Here is a 14,132-nt window from a genome sequence, read left to right as displayed (position 1 = left end):
ATAAAGATGGCCATTGAAGAGTTATTGTAACAATTAATAAATGGCAGGTACCATGCTAGGTGCTAGTGGTAGGGACATGCATGATCCCTACCAAATGCTTATGGAATTAGTAGTCCAGTGGGAAGAAAAATAATAAGCAATCCCACAAATAAATATTTAATTATAAATTGTGATAAATACGTTGGTAAAGTTACAGATGATTTTTGATTGTTATTTGGAAATTTTCTGGGTTTTTTGGGAGGCAGGTGCAGATGAGATAGTCATGCACACAATATATATTATGTCAGAAGTGAAAATGCCAATCATAATGAAAATAATGTAGAAAACTATTGAGATGAATAGGAAAATAGTTACTACTTCTTTGTTAAGGGATAGCATACTATAAAAATAATAAATGCATGTAAATAGCATGTGAAATATAATTCATATTTGTAAACACAATTGCATAAATATAAAGAAGAAAATCTATGAAGATTTCTGTTTTGATTACCTCCAGGTTAAGTCAATTAAGACTACTTTTAATTTTCTGCGTCTTCTATAAGAAATATATATTAGCTTTAAAACTAGAATAAAATATAGAATTTTTACAAATAAGTTTTAGAATTTTTCTGTTGTAAATATACATAATATAACAACCATTTTAATAATTTTTAAGTGTACAATCATTAAGTACATTTACAATTTTGTGCAACCATTACCACCATCTATCTTCAGAACTTTTCCATTTTCTCCAACTGAAAGTCTATACCCATCAAATGATAGCTCCCCATCTTCCCCTCCCTCGTCCTTGGCAACCACTATTTTACCTTCTGTCTCCATAAATTTGACTACTCTGGGTACCTCATATAAGTAGAATCGTACAATGTTTGTCTTTTTGTGGCTGGCTTATTTCACTTAGCATAATGTTTTCAAGGTTCACTTATATTGTAGCATGTATCAAAATCTCATTCCTTTTTAAGGCTGAATAATATTTCATTGTATGTGTACACCACACTTTGTTTACCCATTCATCCATTGATGAACATTTAGATTGTTTTTACCTTTTGGCTATTGTGAATAATGCTGCTATGAACATTGATGCACAAATATCTTCAATTCTCTTAGGTATCTATCTAGAAGTCAGATTGCTGGATTATATAATAATTCTACGTCTAATTTTTCAGGGAACCATCATATTGCCTTTCACAGTGGCTGCATCATTTTATATTCCCACCAGCAATGCACAAGGATCTCCATTTCTCCACATCTTTCTCAACACTTGCTGTTTCTGTGATCATAGCCATTTTAATAGGTGTGAAGTGGTAACTCATTTTGGTTTTGACTTGAGTTTTCCTGATGATTGGTGATGTTGAGCATTTTTTCATGTGCTTATTGGCCACTTGTACATGATCTTTGCAGAAATATTTATCAGTTTCTTGGCTCAGTTTTTAATTAGTGTGTTTGCTTTGTGTTGTTTGGTTGTAGAAGTTCTTTATATATTTTGGATATTAATTCCTTCTCAGATATGTGATTTGCAAATATTCTCTACTGGTCTGTGGAATATTTTTCACTCTTTTAATAGTGTCTTTTGATGCACAAACTATTTGATTTTGATGAAATCCAATTTATCTATTTTTTGTTGTTGTTTATACTTCTGTGTCATATCTCAAAAATTCATTGCTGAATCCAATGTCATGAAACTTTCCCTCTATGTTTTCATCTCAGAGATTGAGATCTTTGATCTATTTTGAGTTAATTTTTGTAAATGGTGTGAGATAAGTAGAAAAAATTTTAATGCATGGGAACTTGCACTGATAGAATATTTAGTACAATAATAATTTCATTTAAAATGTATATACATACCTAGAAGGCCATTGCAAAATGTTTTCTGTAACTGACTATCTTTGGGGATTGTACATACAGGTTATTTTATTTTTCTTTAAACTTTTCTATATTTTTATATTGAAAATGTCTTAGTTTTATAATTTTCAAAGTATGAATTATTCAGCTTTCACTGCATTATACTGTATAACAAAATATCTTGACACCTCAGAGTAGATTACCACAGTCTATATTTTATTTTTTAATAATAATTATTTTTTGTTTACCTATATTGGTGGCTGTTACTACATCTCTTACCCAGATTGAAGTTGTAAAGGTTGAGGTCTGTTTCCTGATTCTTTCCATTCTGAGACTCAGGCTAAAGAATCAGACCTCTCCATGGCAGGGGTATAGGAGCAAACAGTGTGGTGAAACTCTTTAATACCTCTGAAAGTTTCCATTTGGGGGTAATAGATACAGGGCATGTCTGCTCACATTCTACTCCATCAGCCAAAGCAAATCACACGACTGAAGCCAAAGGCAATGGAACAGGGAAATTGCTATAGGAGAAGCAAGGATTGAATAATTTCAAACAATGGTACGATCTACAACAAAGGGTATTTTACAATGCCATAAATTTACACTAATTTTTTCTTGCACTAAATTCCTCAGAATAGCATTCAAAGCTTATCATAATATGGCTCTAATCTGTATCCCAGCCTCAGAACCCACTACTCTTTTATACAACCTCTATGATCTAGTAACCTAGGACTTCTCCTAATTCCATGAATGCACTTGCATTTGTAAGCCCACATGATCTTACGTACTTTGTCCATCCTTCCCATAACACATTTATGGACTAGTGTGAGTAGATTTCTTGAGGATTCCTCAATGAACCACACTCTTTCATGATTGAGTTCAATTATTTTTTCTGCCTGGTATGTTCTTTAGTTACCTCTTACCTTGCCTCTTGAACTACTGCCTGTCCTTCAAGGACTAAGTCGTCTTGGTCTTGGTCTTGAAATCTCCCTACATTCACATAGTCAGAATGAATCATTCCCTTTTCTTCCCAAATATAACACTAATTACAGTCCACCTTAATTTTCTCTAGCAGGAATACAGAAAGGAATAAAATGTCATTAATGAGCTCCTTGATGCCATTTTATTCCTTTCTGTATTCCTGCTAGAGCCCAGAGGAAACGGTTCCTGGCACATAGTAGGTGTTCAATTGAGGTTTGTGGAATTGAATTGCACGCCAATATGTCCATGAAACAGTATTTTAAAAATATGTGACTTTTCTCCCTAAAAAAAATCACAGAGTTGTCAACACTGAAAACTTTGTAGCTTCTAAAGAAAGTTACTGATCAGTGAAGCAAAGAACAAGTCAAGAATCAAGTACGGTTTGCCCTTCAAAAACCAATGACTGACAACAATAAAGCTACAAGTGATTTATTATCTTCTTGAGGTGCATACATTTATTTTGCTCAAGGTGTGTATTTTATACCTCCTAACAGCCTTGAAGAGAGTTTAAAAAAATGTTCTCTGACTTTTATGCTTCCCAGGTCATTCTAGTACTGTACCTTGTGGAGAGAAGTAAAAATAAGCTATAAAGGCATACCTTCAGTGCTTTCGGGTTCACACTTTCTTCTTTATAAAAACAGAAATTTACCAGCTAGTAGTCCGAGTTATTTTCCGTGGCAAGTTAAACCATAAGCTAATTTCTCACTGTCTTCTGAAATACACATGGTCTGATACTTGTGGATAAAATCAGTCTTACACTTTTGTATATTTCTCAGAATACTTTCCTCATGGGTTTGCTAGATGAACATTTTGGTGATTTTTGATCAGTAATATCAACATATATTTTATCTTGTTTTATTTTAAATGCTTGTATAATCCACAGTTCTCTTTAGAGCAGTGCTCCTCAGAGCGTGTTCCAGGGTCTGGTTACAGGTCTTGGAGATGTTTGGCTCAGTTCTCAATAAGATAAGGAGCTTGTGCCAGAAGATAAATTAACTGTGCCACTAAGCATGCTGTTTAGTTCAACTGATGTTTTTTTCTTATATTTTTCATAGCAACACCTTATTGATGAATGAAGTGCACTAGTTTACATTATGGCACAAGCTTCTCTTCTCCTTGTACACTTGCATTTGAGTAGCGTTGTTGTAGAGAACCTGCACCTATGTACATGTGACATGGTCCTACTCACTGCTTACTGAGTCTAGATGGATTCTTGGCCCATTCTGTGTGACAATTGTCTTTCTTCCTCTCCTCTCCCTCCTCCTTTCTCAGTTTCTCTCTCCGTAATAGGAACTAAAAGGTATGGGGACATCTAGATGGAGTTGTTGATTTGCAGTGGATGTGTGTGCTGAAGGGTCTTGGCTGGAGCCAATTCCATGCAAGATCAAGCCATAAGCAAACCAAAATTCTGAGGAGCAAAAGCTATGAGGACACAGGTAAGAGGATGGGTGGGGGGAAAGATGAAAAGTCTATCTATAGAGATGGAAGAGAAGAAAGACCACGTGATGCTGGCTGGAATGGGAGAAGAAACACATGCACACTTTCCCATACAGGGTTCTCCTTTTCCAGTTCTCAGTTTGAGTCTCACTGCCAGGGGTTCTGATTCAACAGGTTGTCAGTGGAATCTGTGAATCTGCATTCTAATTAGTGACGCACTGGATTCTTAAGTTAGGAACCTAGACCTTTTTTTGAGGAGTTCTGGCTATTTTGTGATCTGACCTCTACTCATTTTAGCAGCTGTAGTACTAGTCAAACTGCAGATACTCAGACTCAATGTAGTAGCACACCTTTCTTGTATCTTCATGTCCTTACATATGCTGTTTTTCTTGCCTGGAATTTGTCTCTTTTTCTCAATCTGGTAAAAACCTCCACATCCTTGCAAATGTAGCTCAAGCATCAGCTTCTTCTGAAGCCTTGAAGTTTCCTATTCCCTCCTAATCTCTACCACTTTATGTAGTGAGGGCCTTCACTACATTATTATAACCTCTGCTCAATTTCTCTGCCTTTCTTTAGAGAAACTCTCCTCACATCTTTCTCCGTTCTCATTCTCTCTTTAAATTTCTTAACTCAGGACTTTTGTCTCCTGCCTTTTCCAATACCAAATTCCAAGAGTCTGTGATCTGCCCTACCTTCTGGATTTCTCAGAAACATGTTGGCACTGGCCATTAGCTGTATCTTTTCTCATGCCCAACATTTAATTATGCCAAATGCCAAACATACAAGAAGTTGAAGGAATACTACAATGAACCCCTCATACATTTTGCACCTAGATTCAATAATCTCAGACACACGTTTTGTTGTATTTCCTTTATGTTTATAATATGTATTTTATCTTCTAATTTTTGCTGATTCATTTGAAAGTTACAGATGTACAGATTCATTTGCAAGTATCTTTAAATACTTCAGTATGCATCTCCAAAATAGGAGGTGGTTTTCCTACATAAACCTCTCTTTTTGGACATACTTTCTCTACTCTCTTCTTCATTTTTTCTTCTGAATGTATGGTCTTTTAAATTTATTTTGCTATACCTCCCTCTTTTCTGTGACCCCTATGTGTGGCTGTGTTTGTGGGCTCAGTTCTTGTTCCTCTTCTTTTCTGAGTTTAAATTTTCTCTTTAATTTACCCTGTTATATCCCCTGGAATTTAAATAACATCTATAGAGTGTTCACTCCAAAATGTTTGTTTTCAGTCCAGTCTTCTCATGCTTGAACTGTGGATATGTTTATATAACTGTTACTTAACATCTTTATTCTGATAGAAAATGTTCATCTCAAATTTAACATGGGTGAAAAAGAACTCTTCACTTCTCTCATATCCCTTTCTTCCTCTGTGTAGTAAAGAATCTAACATTGCCCAAAGATAGATTTTGCCTTTGTCCTTGACTTCTGTAAGGTAATTTCTAAGCCCTTGGTGTGTCATGCCTGAGGGAAGTGTCTTTATTTGCCTGAGAACCTTGGGTCAGAATAGTCTTAACAACATGGTTTATAGTGGAGGATGGACACACCAGAAGAATCAGCAGTATGATTTGGAGGCAGGAAGGGTGAGTCACACAGTATCAGTAGAGTTCCAGGGAGACTAAGGACTGAGATCAGACACTTGGGCAATCAATCTTGTCTACATGATGGAGCCCCAGTAAAAACTCTGAACACCAAAGTCAAGTGAGCTTCCTTGTTGGGAGTTCTCCATGAATATTGTCATACAGAGACGTGGAGAAATTCATGCTGTCTTGACCCCACAAGGAGAGGGCAGTTGGAACCTCCATGTTTGATACGTTTTTGGACTCCACTCCTGAATGTTTTCCCTTGGCTAATTTCAATCTGTAAGAAACCCTAACCATGAGCAAAATAGCCTTCAATGTGTCCTGTGAGTTTTAGTGGATTATAAAACCATAGGGTGGTCTTGGGGACCTCAAACTTGTAGCTGGTATCAGAAGTGAAGGTGATCTTGTGTGTGGGCTGTTCCCTCTAACTTTTCATTTGGCTAAACCTTCACATCCCCTTTTTAGTTATTACATGTGTAGTCTTGAGGAATTGATTTACATTCACTCTGCTTTTTTCTCCGTATTTGTAAAGTTGGTGTACTTTTAGTATTTATTTCATAGGATTGTTAATAAATGGTTCAAATATTGAACATGAGAGTCAAGCAAATAAATACAAAGCCAGCAGAATAGTGCTTGGCACTATTATTGGTGTCTGTATACTCACCATCTTTTTCATTAATACTCTAATCAAGGCCATTGTTATCTCTCAGATTACTGCAGAGCCTCAAACTGCTTCACTGCTTCCATATCTAAGTCTACAAATTATTCTTCATGTAGTACCAACAGTAAGCTTTTTCAGGCATGCGATTTTACTTATAGTTCCTAAATGGCCTTGTATCGTACTTAAAGTCAAAATTCTCCTTAGTCAGCTGCCTACTCAACTCCTGCCCATCTCTCCAACATCGTGCCCTACCTGCTCTCCCCATGCTTCAGCCACATGTTCCTCTGTACAGGGGTCTGTGCCTACAATGCTCTTCTTACAGGTCTTTGCACGACTTGATTCTTCATAGTTTGAGGGTTCCATTCAAGTATTGCCCATTGAGAGGTTTCAGCTGATGTATTTAAAATAGAATCCTCCCTGACAGCAGCATTCTGAATTTCTGTACCCTTAACTGGTGCAGAAATTTTATTTTCCTCAAAACCTGTTATTAATTTTTGAATTTAAATAGCCCATTGTTTGCCTGTAATCCCAGCAGTTTGGGAAGTCAAGACAGGTAGATCACTTGAGGTCAGGAGTTGGAGACCAGCCTGGCCAACATGGTGAAACCCCATCTCTACTAAAAAATAAAAAAATAAAAAAAAGCTAGGCGTGGTGACAGGTGCCTGTAATCTCAGCTAGTCCAGAGGCTGAGGCAGGAAAATAGTATGAACCCAGGAGGTGGAGGTTGCAGTGAGCCAAGGTTGAACCACTGCACTCCAGTCTGGGCAACAGGAGTGAAACTCCATCTCAAAATAAGTAAATAAATAAATAAATAGCCTATTGTTAAGAAGGGATTGTGGGGAAAGGGGGTGGCAAGAGTAGACTCTGAGGCTCCGTTTAGAAGATGCTGTGATATGAATATGTCTCCCAAACCTTTATGTGTTGGAAACTTAATCACTCTGCTCTCATGAATGGATTAATGTCACCGTCACAGGAATGGGTTCATTGTCTTGGAAGGGGCTTTGTTATAAAAGCCGACTCTCCCTAACTCTCTTGCTTTTGCCCTCTTTCCATGTGATCTCTGCCATGTTATGTTGCAAAAGAAGGCCTTCACCGGATGCCAGTGTCACACTCTTGAACTTTCACACCTCCAGAACCGTAAGCCAAATAAACTTCTTTTCATAAAATAATACATAGCTAACATAAACAAATAATTTTAAATATTATTTATTATTTCTTTTCTCCAATTGGATGTAAGCTCCATGAAGGTGAATATTTTAGCTGTTTTGTTGTTGTTGTTGTTGTTGTAGTTGCATGTAGTGCCTGTGACATACAAGATACTTAATAGATATTTGTTGAATTAATAACTGAAGGCTACACCAGGGGGCAGGGTGATATGTTGTTTTCACATACATAATTTAAGTCCCAGGCATAGGGCCTGACACTTAGTAGGGACTCAGCATTCCTTGACTGAAGACTGTAGCAGCCTGAGTATTCTTTATAGAAAGATTTAAAAAAAATTAGTTGTTCCCAGAATTTACTCTTAAGCTTTCTTTTCCTGGCAGGCTAAAGTGGAATTCCCACTCTTACAGTCTTGTGAACAAAAAAAATAGCTCTCATGAAATTATTGTAGTACTTCTCAATTGCCACCTCTCTTTTTTCTGTCCTGAATGAAATATTTAGACTGTTAAGGCATTGCAGCTCTATAGACTCAAAATGTTGTTATGAAAGGATTATTATAAAAATTGAAATCTATACACCCACTGTGCTCTGGTTTGAATATTTGTTCCCTCTAAAACTCATGTTGAAATTTAACTGCTCTAGTAACAGTATTGAGAGGTGGGCCCCTTAAGAGGTGCTTATGCCATTGAGACTGCACACTCAGAGGTAGAATTAGTGCCATTTTGTAAGGGTGACTTTTGGCCTCCTCTTACCTTCTCTCCCCTCTGCCGCAAGATGAGAGAACAAGAATGTCCTTTCCAGATGCCAGACCCTTGATCTTGGACTTCCCAACCTCCCAAACTGTAAGAAATAAATCCCTGTCCTTTATAAATTAGCCAGTCTTTGATATTTCATTCTTGTAGCACAAGATGAACAGAGACAACTGTTATACAGAATTCCAGTTTTCACCATAAAACTGTGTTAGTCACAGAGTCTGTTCTTCTATTTGCCTAAATTTGTGTGTATTTATGTGTGTGTTTATATGATGCCTATATATATATGAGATTTTATGGTGTTAACCATATTGCTAAAAATGTTCTAAATGTACGACATGATACAAGGGCAGTAAAGGAAAGGCAGAATCTGTCCTTCTTACATTACAGTCTCTCCTACTTAGTGTGTTAAGATCAAAATGAGACTGGGCATTGCTTTGTTGCAGTCAGAACCAGCCCTCCCTGGCAGAAAAGCTTATCAAGGAAAGCTTTTCTTTGAATTATGGGGAAGGGAGGTTTCCCTGTCATGGTTCATTGTCTCTTATTTAGAAGAAGCAGGCATTCCTTTTAGGGGAAGGGCTCTAGCTTCCTATTTGCAAGCAAAACGTTCCAGTAGTTACAAGTCATGAAACTTGGTTTTATTCTGGTAAGTGGATTTATTAAGAGGAAAAGGGAAGGGAGGGAGTTTGAGGAGGAGAATTTTAATGTAGAAATTAAGCTTGAAAATGCTTGGGAAATGGGAAGTAAGGGACAGCAGTGAAACTATTACCAGTCTGCTTGACAGATTCTGCAGGTATCTGACTCTTTTTAGTTAATTTATAATGATGCTAGATACTCTTTCTACAGTGCAGCAAGTACTGCTGTGGAGTCATGAGACCTGGATTCTTATCTGATTTACTAGTATTGTTATTTAAGAAGTCTTTTAACTTTTTGAAGTTTTTTTTTTTACATGAATTATGAGATATTAATATTTTCCTATCTACCTCCCTGGGTGGCAAAGAGGTAGTCATCATACAAAGATAAAATGTGTCTTGCCCTCGAAAGTTTTAAAGTCCAGTAGTATAAATCAATACCATCAGGTTTTATGAGTGTTGTGATATAAATGGGAGCACAAATGAGGCTCATTGGACTATATGCAACTTGCTTATCTCAAGGAAAGGAATATCTCCCTTAGGTTTGCTTTCTGCATATAGATTCTATCAATATGTGATGAATTTTGGCTTATTTTAAGCATTTTGTCATTTGCAGAATAGCTTAACACTGATTCACAGGTTGAAAGTCAAAGGTTTAATTGATTTGGTCTTAGACAAGCAGATGTTGATTGGGTTTTTTTTATGATGCCAAAGATTGAATTTAGACTCAAGGTAAGCTCAAACAAAATAGTGAATTCACTATGTCACAGAGTTGAGAAGTTCAGCACTGCTCTGGCTTCAGGCATGGCTAGCTCTAGAGGCTTAAACACAGTTTTCTTCCTCCTTCTCTTTCTTTTTCTTTCATTGTCTCTTTCTCTTTCTATCAGCTTTGCTTCCCTCTATGTGTTATTTTTATTTCCTCTGAAGATCAGTCTCCTCTCTACACCTTAACAGTCACAAATTCCCGTCCTTTTGGGTTATCAGTCTTAGTAGAAAGAAAACTTTTACTGTCAGTTTCATAATTCAAATCTAAAAGGACTTTTATTAGTATTCATTTAGTCATATGCTCACCTTTGGAACAACTGCCGTTGTTGAATGAATGTGGCACTAGGTTTTGGTGAGGTGGCTGCAGTAGGCTAGATGATTTTGCTGGCTCAAGGTCAAACAATCAGCTAGTGGTAGGAATTAATTACTTGATTTCTGATCTTTACTACAACAAACCCTGCTCTTGCCCACAACCGGGACTTCCATAATATGAATAGTGCCATCCAATAGAATGTAATGTGAGCCACAAGTGTCAACTGCATATGAAATTTTAAGTTTTTAGTAGATACATGTAGATATATTAAAAGGAAAGAGTCACAGGTGAATTTTATAATATATTTTATTTCAAGCTTCCAAATATTATCACTTCAAAATGAACTCAATATACAAAACAATTTAAATAATTTATATTCTTTTTTCATACAAAATCTTCAATATTTGGTATGCATTTAACCCTTATAGCACACCTCAGTCTGGACATGTCCCATATGAAGAATGCAGTGGCCAGGTGTGGTCGCTCATTCCTGTAATCCCAGCACTTTGGGAGGCCGTGGCAGGTGGATCATTTGAGGTCAGGAGTTTGTGACCAGTCTGGCCAACATGGTGAAACCCCGTCTCTACTAAAAATACAAAAATTAGTTGGGTGTGGTGGCACGTGCCTGTAATCCCAGCTACTTGGGAGGCTGTGGCAGGAGAATCGCTTGAGCCTGGGAAGCAGAGGTTGCAGTGAGCTGAGATTGCGCCATTGCACTCCAGTCTGGGCAAGAGAGTGAAACTCTGTCTCAAAAAAAAAAAAAAAGAAGGCTGTGGCCACACACCATGTGGCATGTGGCTACTGTGACTGGACAAGAGAACCCTAGAGACATGGAGCCAGAGAGATGTGGGACGAGGGGGAGAATCCACATTCAGGATAACCCGAGAATCACTGAAGCCAAATGTTTACATTCTCTGACACCCTTCCTACTGATAAATATATCATATCAAATTATTATAAAATAATTTATTGTCTTTGAGATGAAAAATCTGTTGATCCTCTCTTCATTCTTTCTTAATATTTTAATGCTTAAGAGCTTCCTGTTGTTTTGTTACTTCCATTGCTTTGCATTTTCAATAGCACTTAGTTAAAATTTTCTTTGTTACTGTAGTGCTTGCCATTACATGCATTTTAGAAAATGATAAAAAATGATCATAATTATAGAAAGATTTTCTTTCTTAAGATTGAAAATTACAGTAGCGTAATGGTTTTTTTTTTTTTTTTCATTTTCAATGTTGAAGATTTACTTGAAGGTGTCTTTACATATGACAATTTAACCATTTAATAACTTTGTGTATGCTAAAGTTAATTGCTTTCTTATTGAGTCTTATTAAAATGTGGAGTTGCAGTTAAGAAATGTAACAAAAACTGTTTTCTGCACCCATACATCTTATAGGGAAAGATAATCTTAGTTCATGCTGCTTCATCCTTAAGCAAGGCATCAGTTAGGATAGCTTTGTAGCAAGTGTTTTGATACTTTAAAAAGGATCTATCCCTGTAGTTTACTGGCCAAATCCACTCCTTTCTTATCATAATTCGTTAAAGCAGAGTTTAGCACAAATAGTAATGAGGGTTTTAGTTTATTCATTCATTTATTAAGAAAAAGAACAGGCTTGCTATCCATACGTAAATTCCCTTTAAAAGGGTATTTTTTTCTGTTCTGTTTACTCTGTGTCCCAAATGCCTAGAGCAGTGTCTAACTTAAGGAAGACATTCAATGAATGAATACACCAGGTGGCATAAGTAAAAGACTCATTTAAAACTGCAGTGGGAAAAAGGGATATGGGCACATACTATGCTAGGCTCTGTGTGAAGTTTATAATACATTTTATACATGAAATTCTTATAAAAATCCTGTGAAACAACTATTGTCTTCATTTTACAGCTAAGAAAACAGAGAGACAGAGAAGTTAGTAGATTTCCCAAGATCACATGATTAAATGATGTAGTTGGGATTGACTTTAGGTTCATCTGATCTCAAAGCTTTGCTCTTGCATTCCATTAGTTTCTTAAGGCTGCCATATAAAGCACTGCAAACTAGGTAGCTTAAAATGACAGTACTTTACTCTCTCACAGTTCTGGAGGCTCCAGGTCCAAGATCAAGTTGTCAGCAGAGCCGTGCTCCCTCTGAAACATGTGTATGAGGAGGCTTCCTTGCTGCTTCTAGCCTCTCGTGTTTGCCTTCATCCGTGGCTTCCTTGGCTTGTAGGTGCACCACTTCAATCTCTGCCTCATTGTCACTGGCGTTCTCCCTGTCTGTCTCTTCTCTTCTTACAAGGACACTGGTCTCTTTGAATTAAGAATCCACCCTACTTCAGTATGGCCTCATCTTAACTAATTACTTTTGCAATAATACTATTTCCAAATAAGGTCACATTTTAAAGTCTTGGGGGTTAGGAATTCAATATCTCCTTATTGGGGGACACAATTCTACCATAACATCCATCATACTTGATATTCATCAAGCACAGATACTTATTAATGACCTGAAAAGTCCAAGGCACTGGGTGTTTTTTCATAATGTAGGGATCCAAAAAAAGAATAATGTGCTTTCATCTAATTAGGAGGAAAAGATGTATTTCTATAAAAATAAATGTCAATGATAGGTAGTTTTAGATTCAGTGAGCTTGAGATGAGAGCAGCACATGGGAGAAGAATTATCTTGCAGAAATTTAGAGATAAAGCTCTAGAGTTTAAAAGAGAAGACTGGGCTGGAAATTGATGTTGAGACCACTGTACACAGAGGGGAGGGTAAAGCAGTGAGAAATGGTGGGACATTTGATGGTCAGACTCATAGGAGAAGAGAACTGGCTTTTTATGAAGAAAATAAAAGCAGTCAAAAGGGGGAGGGGCCATCGTGCAGAGAAGTTCAGACATGGCAAATGCTATGGGACAGAGCAAAAGAGCAAGAGGAGGAAATGAGACTGCTGGACGGTAGACTTTTAATGTTTGGGGAAACTTGTGAGGACACAGTTTCAGTAGAGTATCCGACGCTACAGCACAGCAGGGCAGGTATTTGACTGCAGTTTGAATATAGGTTGGTGCGAACAGAAAGCTGGACAATGAAGACCACTAGATGATGGTATGAAGTGAGACTGGGCTTACTTGTAAGAGCTGCTGTGAGTGTGATTTCTGGTTTCAACGAGGTTCAAGTCCACCTCCTAAAATCTTAACTGTGAATTGATTAATCAGTTTCTCAAGTGTTCATCGAGTGTCTGTTATGTACAGGCGTTGTTACATTGATGGGACTGTCTCGGAGAGGAAGAGCATCATTCATGCTACCATTAGCCCTTCTATTTCTGTGGAGAGATAGACAGACAGCAGGTAACCGAACACATGTGTAATAGAATCCATCCTCATAAAAGCTATGAAAAAAATAAACAGAGTGTGAAATTTATGATTGACAAGGGAGATGGGGAGGTAATGAGCTAAGATTAAATTTTTTTTCAGTTAGGAGTTAAATGCAAGGCATATATTTATGTGCCACACACCCAGGTATTATAGAAAATACTCAATCAAATTTAGAGACTAATTGTTAATTTAGTCATCTTGTTTAATATTTTTTCTTCTGTGTCTTATGGGGGAAATGAGGAAGTTAACGAGGAACTGAGCTCTGGTCTTCTATTATCATTGAATCCTAATATTATAACCACCTATCCTATTTTGGTGTCCGCCACAAATTTGATACATGTGTCTTTTGTGTCCCAGTCCAAAGATGTTATGAAAATATAGACCTTGACAGTTTTTGATGTACTAAGATAATTGCCATACTTTAAATGTAAATGATTATCATTTTGAATATTTAAGAAGTCAAGGTAAAGAGAATTGAATTTTAACATTACTTAGATGTTATAAGCTGAGGGATATTGTAATAGAAGAATAAAAACTCGTAAGGGGAGTAACTCAGTTTAAAAGATGTCTGTTAGATGTTTTTCAGTGAGTTAAGAAAAGATGAGATGCTGTGACAGGCTCTGTCATGGTCCTTAG

General features: G+C 36.9%; 1 long non-coding RNA gene across 3 annotated transcripts in view; it reads left to right on the top strand.

Moving 5' to 3' along the window:
• The window catches only part of LOC103879776, a 68,582-nt gene that overhangs the window by 25,409 nt on the left and 29,041 nt on the right, over positions 1 to 14,132 (top strand). For 2 of the 3 annotated variants that reach the window (XR_004180095.1, XR_002518731.2), the window contains 2 exons: positions 4,093 to 4,256; positions 7,605 to 7,659. This is a non-coding gene — a long non-coding RNA (uncharacterized LOC103879776). The remainder of the gene's footprint in view (positions 1 to 4,092; positions 4,257 to 7,604; positions 7,660 to 14,132) is intronic. The other variant, XR_002518732.2, reaches the window with a different exon arrangement.

The sequence above is a fragment of the Papio anubis genome, chromosome 19, assembly GCF_008728515.1.
Source record: "Papio anubis isolate 15944 chromosome 19, Panubis1.0, whole genome shotgun sequence".
In the NCBI taxonomy this organism is placed as follows: domain Eukaryota; kingdom Metazoa; phylum Chordata; class Mammalia; order Primates; family Cercopithecidae; genus Papio; species Papio anubis.
The sequence above is the reverse complement of the archived record's forward strand: the minus strand, read 5'-3'. Positions and strand labels throughout refer to the sequence as shown.